This window comes from Acipenser ruthenus, unplaced genomic scaffold (assembly GCF_902713425.1).
Source record: "Acipenser ruthenus unplaced genomic scaffold, fAciRut3.2 maternal haplotype, whole genome shotgun sequence".
NCBI lineage: Eukaryota > Metazoa > Chordata > Actinopteri > Acipenseriformes > Acipenseridae > Acipenser > Acipenser ruthenus.
In genome coordinates this window covers 187,797-202,427 of record NW_026707446.1, presented here as the reverse complement: position 1 = coordinate 202,427, position 14,631 = coordinate 187,797, and positions in this window count along the sequence as shown.

Genomic DNA, 14,631 nt, shown 5'->3' with positions numbered 1-14,631 from the left:
ACTCATTTAATCAAACCAAGTAGTGTTTGAAGATGCTTGTATCGTTCATGACGTTTTTCAAATCAAGTAAGCTTATTTGTGTATAAAAAACGTGAATAGAGTTGCAGCCAGTGTCATCTTACTTAAAGGCGCTCAAGCTGAAATCGTAAAGTAATTTAAAAGTCGGCTACAAACGTGGCAGCGGACTGTCTCTCTTTAACGCGCACGCAAGAACTTGCAGACTTGATGCAACTGTGTTGAGATTTTAAAAAGAAAGCATTTTATGAGATTTTTAACTATAGGTACCGGCACTATGACTCAAGCTCAGACACAAATGAATCCCTAGGCTGTAGTGACGTGGCATGTTGCTTTGAAACCACGCCCACTATAGTGCTTCAGTGGCGGTACAGCCTTTCACACAGGCAGTTAAGACGCTTCAGTGCCGTCTCTGAACCACCTGGTGAGGTGCTTCAGAGACGCTATAAAATATGCCGGTATTGCTGTGGCTGTATAAGCAATTCACACAGACCTATAAGCCGCTACAGTGGCGGTTCTGAACCGTCATAACTCCTCTGTGTGAAAGCACTTAGAATACCTGGCCAGGTTAAGTTAATTCTCTATTCAATTGCTAAGTAAGTAATTTATTGCTCGTTTATAAAGTCGGCCTTTCAGATTCATAAGGTAAAATTAGGTGAAGCTATATCAATTTACTGTCAGTTTTTGGTAAGGGGTTTATCTCTGCACTGGTATCTCTCTCTCTCTCTCTCTCTCTCTCTCTCTCTCTCTCTCTCTCTCTCTCTCTCTCGTTGTTTTAACTGAATGAACTTTTCCTTAATTTCCACATGGAAATTCTAATTAGATTCATGTGTTTTGCTAATTGCCTTGGCAAAGGGCTTATTGAGCTTGATTAATCATTATGTCTTTAAGTATCTTAATTGGGAGCTCTTTAAATATGGCTATTACTTCCTGTGAAGGGGGAGTGGGTTCCTTTTTCTGGGGTGATTCTTTTTCGGGTGTGGTTTTTGTGGATGCAGAGCGTTTGGAGGAAGGAGCAGGGTTTTTTTTGAAGAGGAAGGTTGCTGGTCTGTAAAGGAGAGACCGGGAAGCAATCATCTTTTGGTTGTTAGAAACAGTGTGTTTTTTCTCTAATCTGCCATTTTCCAGTTTGAAAGTAACCAGTTATCTAATCTCCTGCCAAATTGAAACTATCCACATCATTCAAATGGTTTATTTTTATCCTAAGAGCAACAGCGGTGACTAATCCATTTCTTATCCAAATCCTCACTTTTTGTCTCCTTACCTGGTTGGAAACTCCAAGCTCTACAGGACCCAGAGGAACCGGGTGAGATCCCCTGATGGGGAGGAATCTCTTATTTTTTAGCTGCTGGATTATCTGTTCTGTTCTGACTGTTTGTTTGGGATTATTCTCCTTTTTGTTTATTTATCAGGGTTTAACGAGCACCCCGCTCAGAAGTCTCGTTTTGATTTGTTTTTGTTTTGTGTTTAAACTGTTCTGGCTCAACTGCATTCTCAATACAGACCTGATATATAACAGCTTGGGACTTTCAAAGCATTGGCTGTTGTTGTTTCATGGACATTTTGTTTTCTATAAGGACTGCCTGATGGACTCCTTGGTAAACACTTTAATCAACATTGGCTATGTTAGTCTGTACATTACTGAAAGCTTTGATCTGTCCTAAATGACTGGTATTGATGCGTGTTCTGGTAAACATGTTGACTGGTCCAAATGCTGTCTGATTCAAACCCATGTCCACCAAATGTTTGACAGGAGGCTGTGTGGTCCAGTGGTTAAAGAAAAGGGCTTGTAACCAAGAGGTCCCCGGTTCAAATCCCACCTCAGCCACTGACTCATTGTGTGACCCTGAGCAAGTCACTAAACCTCCCCCGTCTTTCGGGTGAGACGCAATTGTAAGTGACTCTGCAGCTGATGCATAGTTCACACACCCGAGTCTCTGTAAGTCGCCTTGGATAAAGGCGTCTGCTAAATAAACAAATAATAATAAACACATCTGTCTAAAAGTATAATATTCCACGCATATTCAATAACATCTGCTATTTGAATTCTGGTGTTGTCTTCTGGTTTAATTTTCTTCCTATTTTCTAGGTGTTGTAAACAATCCTGACTTACCCAGCAATTTTTCTTGGTTCTGTCGCGCAATCCTAATGCTTTGGAGAGTTTATATTGTTCAGGGTAGTTTATTTGTATTTCCGTCATAAAATACTAGTTAATGGACGTTGCTTAAGGATTAGGTTTGTTACACATTTAGCATTAAAAAGCAATCCATGTGATTTCTTTACCAGTCGTTCATTATTTTGTGTATCAGTCTCCACACAAAGCCGAGTGCAGTGCGGTATACTGTAATGATGCTCCAGTCAGTCTGCCCGGACTGCAGCTGAACCATCTTAAAAACACGAAGCCTCCAATAAGCTCATTTGTAAAAGTTAGTAAAGAATGGCGCTATATAATCTAAGGAAGCTGAATGTGAACTCCTAGCTGGAGCAACGAGAGAGGGAGAGAGGGGGCGGGGCAGAGAAGGAGGCGGAGACGCTGCTAGGCAACCGGCTCCTGAACATTCCACTCCGCTGAGCAGAGACCGTTAGGATTTAAAAATGCCAAAGTTCCGAGCGCCGTTAGTATGGGCTGCCAGAAATGAGGAGAAAATAAATACAGCTTTTTATAAATGTGTGCATTCAGATATCATTTAGAAATCTAGTTACAAGATTTAACAGTTAGGTAAATATTTAAATAAATCTTAAATCTCTTAACTAGATTTAACATTTAGCTAAAAAATTAAATCAATCTTAAATCTCTTAACTAGATTTAACATTTACCTAAATATTTAATTGGCAGCTAAATCAGGAGTTTGTATGCTAATGAGCTCCGCCCGCGTTGTGCTTTCACGCGATTTGATTGGCTCTTGTAATGTTGAAATTTGCATATTTACCAATTAGCATAACATAAGTGCATAGCATAAATGTGCGTGTGTGTCAGTACCTGTGTGTGTGTCAGTACCTGTGTGTGTGTGTGGGGGTGCGTGTGTGTCAGTACCTGTGTGTGTGTGTGTCAGTACCTGTGTTTGTGTGTTACTACTGTGTGTGTGAGTGCGTGTCAGTACCTGTGTGTGTGTGTGTGTCAGTACCTGGAGGGAAATCTGTGTTGTGTGAAAGGTGAATTTTTATAATTCTTTGATAAATCGGGAGAAAATATTGTTATCAATCGATACAAAACGTATAGCATTTAATATTGAGAGAAAAAACATGCATTTGATCTCCCAAATAAAAATATACCCTTTAATTCCAGTCTAAAGTCAGCTTACTAAAGATTAATTATATGTGTGTGTGTTTGTGTGTGTCTGTCGCAGTCTCAGTGTGTGTGTGTCTCAGTGTGTGTGTGTGTCTCAGTGCGTGTGTCTCAATCACTTCAAGTCATACAAAGAGCATTTCAAGTGGAGCGAAGCGATCAAAAAAAGGCGCCAAGTTAGAAGCAAGAATTGTGTGAATCTTGAACCCCAGCACCTTTCCAAGTGTGCCTATTTGCTTGATGCTTGACAAGATTGGCCTGATTGCTTCTCCTAACTTGGGCTTTTGTGTTTGATATCACCCCTTTAAACGGCTGTTTTTCTAACTTGTTTATTTACATTGACAATGTTTTTGTCGTGGGATTGAGAGGAGTTAGAAAAACGTGTTTGAAACGACCGAGAGTCTCTATACAGCTTCAAGAGTTTAGCTGTTTTCACCATGTTGCAGCAGCAAAACGAAATCACTTAGAATTACCATCTGTACCAAAAGTCTGAAACACTCTTACATCAAATGTGAAAAAAACGTACATACCTCTTATACACAATGAGATATTCCTCTTCCGTCTACTTTTTAAGGGTGTGTAGCGACTTTTCAAACAGAAAAGCTAAATAACTGGACATCTACCAATCCTGTGATTCCACATGTTGGTCAACGTCAAAACAAACCAGGGAATGCAAGCAGTTTGATATCCACACCATTTATATTAAACAGTGTATTTATGTTTTAAAACAGCACATATCACAGTGAAAAAAAAAATCCCGTGGTTTGAACTTGCATCATGACGTTCTTGAAGCGCACACGACCTTACCCCGCTGTGCCGCTGCACAGTTGTTGAAATGCGTTCATTTTTTAAGCTTACATCCAAGCCTGACCAGCTTTCACTGAAAACCTGAAGGTGCTGCTCGATTCTACAAATGTTCTATTTCCTGTTTGAAAATCTCCCGTTTCCTGTATGTCTCAGTGTGTGTCTCTGTGAGTGTGTGTGTGTATGTGTTTTTTGTAGCACTAGCTACATGAATGCAGCATAAGTAATTTGCTGCCTGCTGCTCTTAATTGAGTATTAAATTTTCACGCAGATATGCAGCTACTGTGCCGTCTCTGAAACGTTTTAATGAGTGTGTAAAATACCCTTTCACACAGCATGAAATCACACAATCCATGCGGGTGTAATAACGTCATAACCCTTTCACACAGCATGAAATCACACAATCCATGCGGGTGTAATAACATCATCACCCTTTCACACAGCATGAAATCACACAATCCATGCGGGTGTAATAACATCATAACCGTTTCACACAGCATGAAATCACACAATCCATGCGGGTGTAATAACGTCATCACCCTTTCACACAGCATGAAATCACACAATCCATGCGGGTGTAATAACATCATCACCCTTTCACACAGCATGAAATCACACAATCCATGCGGGTGTAATAACATCATCACCCTTTCACACAGCATGAAATCACACAATCCATGCGGGTGTAATAACATCATCACCCTTTCACACAGCATGAAATCACACAATCCATGCGGGTGTAATAACGTCATCACCCTTTCACACAGCATGAAATCACACAATCCATGCGGGTGTAATAACATCATAACCCTTTCACACAGCATGAAATCACACAATCCATGCGGGTGTAATAACGTCATCACCCTTTCACACAGCCAAAGAGATCGCGCGAGTACAACCTTCAAACCTGTCAATCAACAGACTGTTCACTGACAAAACCGAACACGTGCAGGCAGCGCTTAATGTGTAAAGAAAGAGGAGCCGGGACGCAAGCAATGACAATAATACCGACGCTAAGAAGAGCAGATTCAACATCAGAACACGTTTAAGAACATAAGAAAGTTTCCAAACGACAGGAGGCCCCATTCAGCCCATCTTGCTCGTTTGGTTGTTAGTAGCTTATTGATCCCAGAATCTCATCAAGCAGCTTCTTGATGGATCCCAGGGTGTCGGCTTCGACAACTTTACTGGGGAGTTGGTTCCAGACCCTCACAATTCTCTGTGTAAAAAAGTGACTCCTATTTTCTGTTCTGAATGCCCCTTTATCTAATCTCAATTTGTGACCCCCGGTCCTTGTTTCTTTTTTCAGGTCAAAGAAGTCCCCTGGGTTGACATTGTCTATACCTTTTAGGATTTTGAATGTTTGAATCAGATCGCCGCGTAGTCTTCTTTGTTCAAGACTGGATAGATTCAATTCTTTTAGCCTGTCTGCATACGACATGCCTTTTAAACCCGGGATAATTCTGGTTGCTCTTCTTTGCACTCTTTCTAGAGCAGCAATATCCTTTTTGTAACGAGGTGACCAGAACTGAACACAATATTCTAGGTGAGGTCATACTAATGCATTGTAAAGTTTTAACATTACTTCCCTTGATTTAAATTCAACATTTCTCACAATATATCCGAGCATCTTGTTGGACTTTTTTATAGCTTCCCCACATTGTCTAGATGAAGACATTTCTGAGTCAACATAAACTCCTAGGTCTGCACTATTATCAGCGATGTGTGTGCAACAGAAGCTGCTGGTAGATTACAAAAAACATCAATTAAACTGAGGCTAGGTAGTTGTTAACTTTAGTATGTTTTATTCTTTATTAATTAAATTATATTCATTGAAAAAGGCAAGAGAACCATATTGTTATTATTGTTTTGGTTTAATATAATATAGCAGGCTAATGTTCCTATTGAAGTAGGCTACAATATATTTTTTCATTAAAAAGTTGCCGTTTGTTCTTTGAAATGAATGTTCCGCTTTCATATTTTGTCGTTCTACTCATTTAATCAAACCAAGTAGTGTTTGAAGATGCTTGTATCGTTCATGACGTTTTTCAAATCAAGTAAGCTTATTTGTGTATAAAAAACGAGAATAGAGTTGCAGCCAGTGTCATCTTACTTAAAGGCGCTCAAGCTGAAATCGTAAAGTAATTTTAAAGTCGGCTACAAACGTGGCAGCGGACTGTCTCTCTTTAACGCGCACGCAAGAACTTGCAGACTTGATGCAACTGTGTTGAGATTTTAAAAAGAAAGCATTTTATGAGATTTTTAACTATAGGTACCGGCACTATGACTCAAGCTCAGACACAAATGAATCCCTACGCTGTAGTGAGGTGGCATGTTGCTTTGAAACCACGCCCTCTATAGTGCTTCAGTGGCGGTACAGCCTTTCACACAGGCAGTTAAGACGCTTCAGTGCCGTCTCTGAACCACCTGGTGAGGTGCTTCAGAGACGCTATAAAATATGCCGGTATTGCTGTGGCTGTATAAGCAATTCACACAGACCTATAAGCCGCTACAGTGGCGGTTCTGAACCGTCATAACTCCTCTGTGTGAAAGCACTTAGAATACCTGGCCAGGTTAAGTTAATTCTCTATTCAATTGCTAAGTAAGTAATTTATTGCTCGTTTATAAAGTCGGCCTTTCAGATTCATAAGGTAAAATTAGGTGAAGCTATATCAATTTACTGTCAGTTTTTGGTAAGGGGTTTCTCTCTCTCTCTCTCTCTCTCTCTCTCTCTCTCTCTCTCTGTTTTAACTGAATGATCTTTTCCTTAATTTCCACATGGAAATTCTAATTAGATTCAGGTGTTTTTCTAATTGCATTGACAAAGGGCTTATTGAGCTTGATTAATCATGATGTCTTTAAGTGTCTTAATTGGGAGCTCTTTAAATATGGCTATTACTTCCTGTGAAGGGGGAGTGGGTTCCTTTTTCTGGGGTGATTCTTTTTCGGGTGTGGTTTTTGTGGATGCAGAGTGTTTGGAGGAAGGAGCAGGGTTTTTTTTTTTGAAGAGGAAGGTTGCTGTTCTGTAAAGGAGAGACCGGGAAGCAATAATCTTTTGGTTGTTAGAAACAGTGTTTTTTCTCTAATCTGCCATTTTCCAGTTTGAAAGTAACCAGTTATCTAATCTCCTGCCAAATTGAAACTATCCACATCATTCAAATGGTTTATTTTTATCCTAAGAGCAACAACGGTGACTAATCCATTTCTTATCCAAATCATCACTTTTTGTCTCCTTACCTGGTTGGAAACTCCAAGCTCTACAGGACCCAGGAGGAACCGGGTGAGATCCCCTGATGGGGAGGAATCTCTTATTTTTTAGCTGCTGGATTATCTGTTCTGTTCTGACTGTTTGTTTGGGATTATTCTCCTTTTTGTTTATTTATCAGGGTTTATCGAGCACCCCGCTCAGAAGTCTCGTTTTTTTTTTTTTTATTGTTTTGTGTTTAAACTGTTCTGGCTCAGCTGCATTCTCAATACAGACCTGATATATAACAGCTTGGGACTTTCAAAGCATTGGCTGTTGTTGTTTCATGGACATTTTGTTTTCTATAAGGACTGCCTGATGGACTCCTTGGTAAACACTTTAATCAACATTGGCTATGTTAGGCTGTACATTACTGAAAGCTTTGATCTGTCCTAAATGACTGGTATTGATGCGTGTTCTGGTAAACATGTTGACTGGTCCAAATGCTGTCTGATTCAAACCCATGTACACCAAATGTTTGACAGGAGGCTGTCTGGTCCAGTGGTTAAAGAAAAGGGCTTGTAACTAGAAGGTCCACGGTTCAAATCCCACCTCAACCACTGACTCATTGTGTGACCCTGAGCAAGTCAATTAACCTCCTTGTGCTCCGTCTTTCAGGTGAGACGTAGTTGTAAGTGACTCTACAGCTGATGCATAGTTCACACACCCGAGTCTCTGTAAGTCGCCTTGGATAAAGGTGTCTGCTAAATAAACAAATAATAATAAACACATCTGTCTACAAGTATAATATTCCACGCATATTCAATAACATCTGCTATTTGAATTCTGGTGTTGTCTTCTGGTTTAATTTTCTTCCTATTTTCTAGGTGTTGTAAACAATCCTGACTTACCCAGCAATTGTTCTTGGTTCTGTCGCGCAATCCTACTGCTTTGGAGAGTTATATTGTTCAGGGTAGTTTATTTGTATTTCTGTCACAAAATACTAGTTAATGGACGTTGCTTAAGGATTATGTTTGTTACATATTTAGCATTAAAAAGCAATCCATGTGATTTCTTTACCAGTCGTTCATTATTTTGTGTATCAGCCTCCACACAAAGCCGAGCGCAGTGCGGTATACTGTAATGATGCTCCAGTCAGTCTGCCCGGACTGCACCTGAACCATCTTAAAAACACGAAGCCTCCAATAAGCTCATTTGTAAAAGTCATAAGTGGACATTTACTAGAACTGTTTGTTCTTATCTATCTCCCCTCAGTTGCCCTTTGAAATGACTCGTATTCACCTTAACCCCTGTGCAAAAATAGACCTTTCAGATACATTCTTAAAATACAGCAAAAACAATATTTACAGCATAGCCAGGAGAGTACTGTGTATAAATAATAACGTTTTCTGTAATTGCTCTTATTTGAAATCATTCTCATGTATTTATCATGCTTACTGCCTGTTCTTACTGGACTCATATCAGCAAATAGTTACTATCAGGTTTAGCTGCTCTTAGTCGAATTCACTCTTATAATTTACTGTGTGCTTTATTATTTTGCTCTTACTTGAATTGATTTTATGGTACTTTCATATCTGCTCTTATCTGTATTATGACATTCTGTAATGTGATATTTTATAATGTGATACTTTGTACTGTGATCATTTGTAACAATTGTAAGCAGCCCTGGATGTCTGCTAAGAAATAAATAATAATAACAGTAACAATGTCATTGTTAATTTCACTACCTGTACTACCCATTGTAAACAGCAGAGGGCACCAGCAACTGCTTGTCACTGAGCTGTTCTCTGATAATAAAAAATAATAATTTTAAAAACCAACAGATCTAATAAATGGCCACACGATGGCAGCATTGGATAAGGAATAGCGAGAGCTGCGTTCTGCTTTTAGTCGGATTTGCTCTTGTTTATAGTTTACTGTGTGGTTTATTATTTTGCTCTTACTTGAATTGATTTTATACTTTCATATCTGTATCATGATATTTTTAATGTGATACTTTGTACTGAGAGAACTTGTAACAATTGCAAGTCACCCTGGATAACGGAGTCTGGATAAGGAAATCTGCTAAGAAATAAATACGACTGCTACACAACGGTCAAGGGTCAAGTCTGGAAACAGCCACCCTGATTGAACTGATGAGGATGATGAGGAGGATGATATACATGTACTGTATATATATATATATATTTTTTTTTTTATCACATTTGATGTAAGAGTGTTTCAGACTTTTGGTACAGATGGAAATTCTAAGTGATTTAGTTTTGCCGCTGCAACATGGTGAAAACAGCTAAACTCTTGGAGCTGTATAGAGACTCTCGGTCGTTTCAAACACGTTTTTCTAACTCCTCTCAATCCCACGACAAAAACATTGTCAATGTAAATAAACAAGTTAGAAAAACGCACCAGCCGTTTAAAGGGGTGATATCAAACACAAAAGCCCAAGTTAGGAGAAGCAATTAGGCCAATCTTGTCAAGCATCGAGCAAATAGGCACACTTGGAAAGGTGCTGGGACACAAGATTCACACAATTCTTGCTTCTAACTTGGCGCCTTTTTTTGATCACTTCGCTCCACTTTATCACTCCACTTGAAATGCTCTTTGTATGACTTGAAGTGACTGAGACACAAACACACACCAAGACACACACACACTGAGACACACACACACCGAGGCACAGACACACCAAGAAACACACACAGAGACACACACACTCAAAGGTGCTAATACACACACACAGGTACTGACACACACACACACACACACACACACACACACACACACACACACAGGTACTGACTCGCACACACACACGCACACACACACAGGTACTGACACGCACCCACAGGTACTCAGGTAGACCCCACGAGTATAACAATATCAAACACAAAAGCACAAGTTAGGAGAAGCAATCAGGCCAATCTTGTCAAGCATCAAGCAAATAGGCACACTTTGAAAGGTGCTGGGGCCCAAGATTCACACAATTCTTGCTTCTAACTTGGCGCCTTTTTTTGATCGCTTCGCTCCACTTTATCGCTCCACTTTATCGCTCCACTTGAAATGCTCTTTGTATGACTTGAAGTGACTGAGACACACACTCACATACTGAGACACTCACACACTGAGACACTCACACACTGAGACACACACACACACTGAGACACACACTGAGAGACACACTGAGACACACACAATGAGACACACACACACACTGAGACACACTCTGAGACACACACACACACTGAGCCACACACTCAAACACTGACACACACTGACACAGACACTGAGAGAGAGAGAGACACACACACACACACACACACACACACTGAGACACACACAGATACTGACACACACACACAGGTACTGACACTCATACACACGCACACACACACATACACAGGTACTGACCCGCACACACTCACACACACTCACACAGTTACTGACACGCACACGCACACAAACACAGGTACTGACACACACACACACACTTATGCTATGCACTTGTTATGCTAATTGGTAAATATGCAAATTTCAACATTACAAGAGCCAATCAAATCGCGTGAAAGTGGGAGGAGCTCATTTGCATACAAACTCCAGATTTAGCTGCCAGTTAAATATTTAGCAAAATGTTAAATCTAGTTAAGAGAGTTTTAAGATGTATTTAAATATTTAGCAAAATGTTAAATCTAGTTAAGAGAGATTTAAGATTTATTTAAATATTTAGCTAACTGTTAAATGTTGTAACTAGATTTCTAAATGATATCTGAATGCACACATTTATAAAAAGCTGTATTTATTTTCTCCTCATTTCTGGCAGCCCATACTAACGGCGCTCGGAACTTTGGCATTTTTAAATCCTAACGGTCTCTGCTCAGCGGAGTGGAATGTTCAGGAGCCGGTTGCCTAGCAGCGTCTCCGCCTCCTTCTCTGCCCCGCCCCCTCTCTCCCTCTCTCGTTGCTGCAGCTAGGAGTTCACATTCAGCTTCCTTAGATTATATAGCGCCATTCTTTACTAACTTTTACAAATGAGCTTATTGGAGGCTTCGTGTTTTTAAGATGGTTCAGGTGCAGTCCGGGCAGACTGACTGCAGCATCATTACAGTATACCGCACTGCGCTCGGCTTTGTGTGGAGGCTGATACACAAAATAATGAACGACTGGTAAAGAAATCACATGGATTGCTTTTTAATGCTAAATGTGTATCTGGTATTCTAAGTATTACCTACAATTAATAACTCAGCTATATTCATATTCAGAATGTGATACAGTATTGACAGGATCCAGTATTAGAAATAAATAAACATGATTTAAGAGAAACAGCAGTGATGTTTATTGCCCATTCCCATCCATTCTCTATATGTTTCTACATTGTGGTTGCAATCCACAGGGACAAGGGACTCAGCGATGTTAAATAAAAAAACTGGAGTCCACAATTAACCAATTTAGAAAGGAAGGGGGGAGAAATGTGTTGCCTGTACATTTTTTTAGAGGTTAATTATTTTAATGCACGTTAATCGCATTGCTGTGTCTTGAGCCTTTCGGCACACTGTACTTCAATCCCGGCCGTGGCAGCATGGTATTGAGTGTCTGAGTGCAGTTATTGTTTAAACAGAAAGTTAGTCACTGAACTGCTTAATGGTGAAAAGCACTGAAAATGAATGGGATTTTTTTTGACGGCTCACTGGACAGAAAGACTCTTACTTGTCTACTGTCAAAGTGAGTTCCAGTATCACACACGAGTACATCTAGTCTGCTGCGTGCTGAACACGCCTTCATCTCTCAAAATACACAAGCAGCTCTTCAGCTACAGACAATAACAACAAATTAAACCCAGCAGTTTCGATAGAAATGCAGGATCGCTGCAAGCCCATATCAAGCGAAGAATGATCATGATAATAAATGAGTTAGGCTGCGTTGCTCCTTTTTTTCATGTAGTATGTAAAGCCTGACAATTGTTAGTTTGCAGTTTTTGGATATGATGACAGTGTTTTTTTTGTATGTTCTCTTCACAATGAACAGTTCATTTCCTAGAAGTGCTTACTATAGCTACATATTTATAATTTTATTAAACAAAACTAAATTATTTCAGTTCACAATCACATTTAAAAATAGATATCCTATGTATGATGTTTTCTGATCTCTGTGTGCTGCTGATCAAGCTTGAACCGCACATGTTATTGTGTTGGTTGTATTTGTAATTTCTAAATTATTGCCCCTAGTACATTTTGGTGGTGGTCTTAATGGGTGCATTTCCTGGTTAAATAAATACATAAATAAATACATTTTAAACAATTTTATTTACAGTTATGAATAATGAAAACAATAGCATCAGTAATAAAACACATTTATATTCAATGGATGTAGTAATTGTGACAATTTAATATGCAATTAAAACTGAGATTAACTAAGATTCATTTTTTTAAATCGTGAGATTAATCGCGATTAATTTTTTTAATTGCTTGACAGCCCTAATTTTAAATTATAGGCCCAATTAAGGGATTATTTAACTATTCAGACAGTTCATATGGGTTTCAAAATCACCAGTGTGGAGTAGTGGTTAGGGCTCTGGACTCCTGACCGGAGGGTCGTGGGTTCAATCCCAGGTGAGGGACACTGCTGCTGTACCCTTGAGCAAGGTACCTTACCTACTTTGCTCCAGTAAAAACCCAACTGTATAAGTGGGTAATTGTATGTAAAAATAATGTGTAAAAAATAATGTAATTGTATGTAAAAAATAATGTGATAAGGGCGTCTGCTAAGAAATAAATAATAATAAAAATTATTTACAAAGGATTTGTCGATAAGGACAGGGGGTGACCCGGCTGTCAGGAGGCTCATAAATACGGTAACAATATCTCAGAAGGGTGATACAGCAAACCTGGGCAGGTACAGACCTATCAGCCTTACATCCAGGACATGTTACACTATGGAAACAATAATAAGACTATCCTCAGTATACAGTCACAACACTGAGGTCTGCTGCTGGACTGATCAAACTAATGGGCTTGAAAATCCCTTTAAAAATAAATTGTGGCTAAGTCGCTTATTTTTAAACAAACAAACTAATATTCCATAAGCTCCCATTGCCTCTGCTTGTGTTATCCCTGCTCTGTGGAGACATAAAGAGGACTGGTCTCCAATCCACCACCTTCAGAGCAATAGAAAAATAAAGAAATGAAAGAACATTTGAAAAATCACTGAGATGTGTGCTTACCGATTACTAGTGAGTGGAGTAGCTGCTCTCTGTCTCTGTGTCCTGAACGTTCGATGTGAAGGTGCTGCTGTATTAACACCTGCACATGAATGAGATCACACTGTCAAACCCAACCCAACATGCAAATCAATACTGTGCAAGACATTGAGACATGTTTTATTATAGATTCACAAAGAAACTCATTCCCAATACAAACAGGGTGAATACTTCTCAAATGAAGACTTTTCAGGTTTTTATTTTTGATTGATTTGTTTTTTCAGCCCCCCCCCCACCCCCCAGTAGGTTGTGTAAATCAAAGGAGAAAAAATCCCATTTAAGTGCATCAAGATTTCTGGTTGTAACACAACAAACTGTGAAAACGTCCAAGGGGGGTGAATACTTACTATAGGCACTGTATATAGTGAAAAGTGTTGAATTTAAATCAAGGGAAGTAATGTTAAAACTTTACAATGCATTAGTAAGACCTCACCTAGAATACTGCGTTCGGTTCTGGTCACCTCGTTACAAAAAGTATAGAAAGAGTGCAAAGAAGAGCAACCAGAATTATTCCAGGTTTTAAAGGCATGTTATATGCAGACAGGATAATATAACTGAATCTATTCAGTCTTGAACAAAGAAGACTACGCAGTGATCTGATTCAAGCATTCAAAATTCTAAAAGGTATTGACAATGTCCACCCAGGGGACTTTTTTTTTTTTACCTGAGAAAAAAAACAAGGACCAGGGGTCACAAGTAGAGATTAGACAAAGGGGCGATCAGAACAGAAAATAGGATGCACTTTTTTACAGAGAATTGTGAGGGTCTGGAACCAACTCCCCAGTAATGTTGTTGAAGCTGACACCCTGGGATCCTTCAAGAAGCTGCTTGATGAGATTCTGGGATCAATAAACTACCAACAAGTGAACAAGCAAGATGGGCTGAATGGCCTCCTCTCGTTTGTAAACGTTCTTATGTTCTTACCTGTGAGCTCCCCCACTCTGCCACTGGAACCATGTCTCACTGCCCAGCCAGTCTGTGAAGTCTCTTTTGGAGGCTGCCTGCAATGATGCACGAGGCAGGGGCCGCTTCAGGCTGGATTGAAGTGACTGTTTGTCCAGGGGGTCCCCCTCT